Here is a 4,540-nt window from a genome sequence, read left to right on the forward strand (position 1 = left end):
TTTAACAGATGACGTCCTGATGTTAGCTTTGCTGCTGCTGTTAGCTGTCCCTGTCAGCTGCAGCCACTGATGCTTTCTAGACATCGTGATTTCCCAAAACTGAATAAATACCACACAGCAACACAAAACTGCTTTGCTAGCTCAATCATGTTGTAACGGCTGGATGGCTGATGCGTACATGCTGATTCGCGTACTATCAGAGCCGATCCGCGCATCACTATGGCTTAATAATCAACTCAGTCAATAAAAACAACCCGTCCTGTTTTAGGAGTGTATGTCGCTGACAGAAAGAAAGAAAAAGAAAAAAAAGATAGAAAAGCAGCGTACACCTCACATATTCATACGTTCACATGAACGTACATGAACGCGCAGCTGGACCGGCTTGTAAACAATGGGCTGGAGATCAACACAGAGAGAGGGTGTGTGAGGTCATGCTATAGGGCCTACTCCAGATGAAATTACACCTCTAGTTCTTCACATAGAAATTTTTTAATTCCTTCAATCTAGAAATGATGAATTTTGCTTATTGCTCCTTTAAAGGTCTGCAGTGGAGCCTTTAGAACCTCCCCAGTGGCTGCCATGCAAGTGGAGATAGGAGAGCAACCATTAAGAATCAAAAGAACTGCAATAATGTTAACATACTGGGTTAGGCTGACCAAACGTCCTCTTTTGCCCGGACATGTTGGGTTAGGCTGACCAAACGTCCTCTTTTGCCCGGACATGTCCACTTTTTACGTCCCGTCCGGGGCATCCGGGGCGTCCGGGGGGGTTTTATAAACTGATGATAATGTCCGGTTTTCCGTGTGTTTGTGTGTGTGTGTTACAGTGCGGCACGGGCCGCATATTTCTGTCTGACCCCGAACCGAGCCCGACATTATTTAATGACCAAAGCACTGAGTTTGTGTCACACAGCTGTTACGGTTACAGGCTATTTAACAGGCCGGGCGTGCGCCGTGGGTGCTCAGCATAGAGGGAGACTTCCGTGTTTGAGACGGGAGCGGGAGGCGGGAGGTCCGACGCTTCCAGCGAGAGGAGAGGGAGAAATTAAACAAAATAAGATAAAACAGGAAAAACCTGTCTCCCTCTTTTATTTTATTTTTAGCGTTTAATCAAGGCGGAGGCGGGCGGCTGGAGGTCCGAGACTTCCAGCGAGGGGAGAGGTAGAAACAAACAGCCAATGTGTGTCTGTGTGTGTTATGTTCAGGTGTTGTCACGTAAATAACAGTGCCCAAACAATGAACAGGACAGACAATAGGATTTTATTTATTTTTACACTACATTTTCACTGAAAGCTGACCGAATCCAACCCGAGCCTGAATACAATTTATAGCTACATTTTTGACCAAACCTGGCCTGACCCGTCGGGTACCGTCAGGCTCGGATCGCCACACTCTAGTGTGTGTATGTGTCCCCTATTGGGGCCTATCTGAATTTCTGTCTTTGAGAGATATTATTTTGTAATATAACTGAATTTTCTATCCATACATATAAATTTTAAATATATTAAAATTATTAAAATTATAAGGCATCTTTGAGTAAACTGCGAGTATCATTTAAGTAGGCTATGTCGTGGCCGGCTGAGTGTCCTCTTTTTTGGAAATCAAAATATGGTCACCCTATACTGGGTCGATCTTCAGGGACACTGTAGCTCACACCCTGCTAAAGCAATCTTCGAGGATCGTTGGGAACACAATGAAAGTAGGTGTTTCAGTTTTGGATGGGTAGGAAATGCTAAAGCAGAGAGCCTTGGTCTGTGCAACATAGCATATAGCCCAACAGTCCCATATCCAGACATCCCTCCATGGTTATGTGTGACTCTGTCTGTTGATTTGAATATATGACAAGAGCTTAAAGGGAATTCAAAGCAAACACAGGCTGAGAGGATTGTAGATGTGTACATAGAACAGCATTTTAATGATAAAACTAGGATTTTCATTGACGGCTCAAAAGACCCTGAGACCAGAAGGACAGCACGCTGCCATTTACATTCCAACATGTAAAAAAGCCATTAAGAAAAGAACCCCTGATCATCTTTCAGTATATACAGTTGAGCTCCTAGCTATTATGATAGCGATGCAGTGGATAGAGGAGAACAACATTAGAAAGGCAGTCATTGCATCAGATAGCTGGGCAGTACTCACTAGCATCGAATCCGTTAAGTCCTGCAGGCTAGATCTGTTTTTTCAAATTTATCACTTCATTTACAGAATGTTCAATAAGGACATGACCGTCTGCTTTGTTTGGCTTCCTGCTCATGCAGGAGTAGAGGGAAACGAGGATGCAGATATTTTGGCAAAGCAAGCACTTAAATCAACGGCAGTCAATATGGAAGTTTCTTTAAGTAAAGCTGAAGGCAAAGCATAGCACTTAAATCAACGGCAGTCAATATGGAAGTTTCTTTAAGTAAAGCTGAAGGCAAAGCATTTATCAAAAAACAGATGTGCAAAATATGGCAGGAGTACTGGGAACCGAATGAAACTGGGAGGCATTTTTTCAACATCCAAAAACACGTTGGTTTGGGAAGAAGGCTGAGCGCGAGCCAGAAAGAGGAGACGGTCATCGCCCGTCTAAGGATAGGGCACACTGGGCTTAACCAGTCATTGTGGAGGACAGGGAGACATTCAACTGGTCTCTGGCAGCAACACTGGAAAAACTGCTAAACTTAAACTCAGCATAGGAAACCTCATTGGGGCAGAAGCAGAGGGCAAAACATCAAAGCATCTAATGAAATACCTAAGGGACACTGGATTAATGGAGAGGATATAGAACTTTGTATTTCTCTTTACCTTTTTGTTTGTTTGTTTTGTTTTGACTGCCACGCTCCTGTTCCACACTCCAGACCGGTAGGTGGCGGTAATGCACCTGATAAGCTGGTTGCCAACCGCCAATCAAATCAGAAGAAGAAGAAGAAGAAGAAGTGGTAGTAGTGAACAAGAAAAAGGTGCCAGTCCCGTTTCGCAAATGACTGAGTTAACTTCGAGAGGTTAATCTAGGCATTAAACCTTGAGCCACATTTACTGTAGCCTACATTAGACAACAATGTGTTCAGTTGAGTCTTTGAGAGAGTTTGTCAAGGAGCAGCAGCTCTGTACTGAGGAGAGGAAGTCCAGTGTGGACCAAGAGGAGCCAGAGCCTCCACAGATTAAAGAGGAAGAGGAGGAAGTGTGCAGCAGTCAGGAGAGAGAGCAGCTTGTAGTGAAGCAGGAGACTGATGGCTTTATGTTGACTCCTGCTGATGAGGAAAGTGAGCACAGTGAAGATCAGACTCTGGACTTCATTCATGATGACACTCAAAGTGAGTGCAGCAGAGAAAGAGTCTGTCGTCATCATACCAGTTATAAGCTATGTGATACCAAGCAGTGACCACCAGCTGCTCTCTCACAACTCTCATGTAGCTGAGAGCCAAGATGAGGAAGAATACCAGCATGGAGACTCAGGATCAACTAGAAACACAGAGCTTCAAGCAGAGAAAAGACATCATGGAAGTGAAATTAACAGTAAGAGTCCACACACCTCTGCTGTGATAAACTTAAATACAGGTAAAAAGCCTTTAAAATGTGACATAAGTAGGAAAGTTTCTGAGCGCAAGTCAAAATTGCAGAGACACCTGAACAGCCACACAGGTGAGAAGCCATTTTCTTGCAAAACATGTAGGAAAAGATTCAGTCAGACGTCAGGATTGGAAAGGCATTGTAGAACCCACACAGGTGAGAAGCCATACCTTTGCAAGACCTGCGGGAAAAGATTCAGTAAGAAGGCAGGATTGGAAAGTCACATGACAATCCACTCAGGTGAGAAACCGTATACTTGTAAAGTATGTGGGAGAGCTTTCAGACGTAATTTTTATTTGGTAGTCCACATGAGGACTCATTCAGGTGAGAAGCCGTATACTTGTAAAGTATGTGGGAGACACTTCAGATCTACCAGTAACTTGACAGTCCACATGAGAACACACACAGGTGTAAAGGTGCATCACTTGAGCACAGAGGTTCCAGTTGAAGTCACACATATACAGGAGAGAGACTGTTAAATGTTGCTGCTGTCCCTGTTTTATATGAGACGAAGAAAGCTAGTTGCTAGGCTAATTTATGCTAGGGTGACCATATTTTGATTTCCAAAAAAGAGGACACTCGGCCGGCCACGACATAGCCTACTTAAATGATACTCGCAGTTTACTCAAAGATGCCTTATAATTTTAATATATTTAAAATTTATATGTATGGATAGAAAATTCAGTTATATTACAATATAATATCTCTCAAAGACAGAAATTCAGATAGGCCCCAATAGGGGACACATACACACACTAGAGTGTGGCGATCCGAGCCTGACGGTACCCGACGGGTCGGGCCGGATTTGGTTAAAAATGTAGCTATAAATTGTATTCGGGCTCAGGTCGGATTCGGTCAGCTTTCAGTGAAAATGTAATGTAAAAATAAATAAAATCCTATTGTCTGTCCTGTTTATTGTTTGGGCACTGTTATTTACGTGACAACACCTGAACATAACACACACACACACACATTGGCTGTTTGTTTCT

This window comes from Epinephelus moara, chromosome 20 (assembly GCF_006386435.1).
Source record: "Epinephelus moara isolate mb chromosome 20, YSFRI_EMoa_1.0, whole genome shotgun sequence".
NCBI classification, from domain to species: Eukaryota; Metazoa; Chordata; class Actinopteri; order Perciformes; family Serranidae; genus Epinephelus; species Epinephelus moara.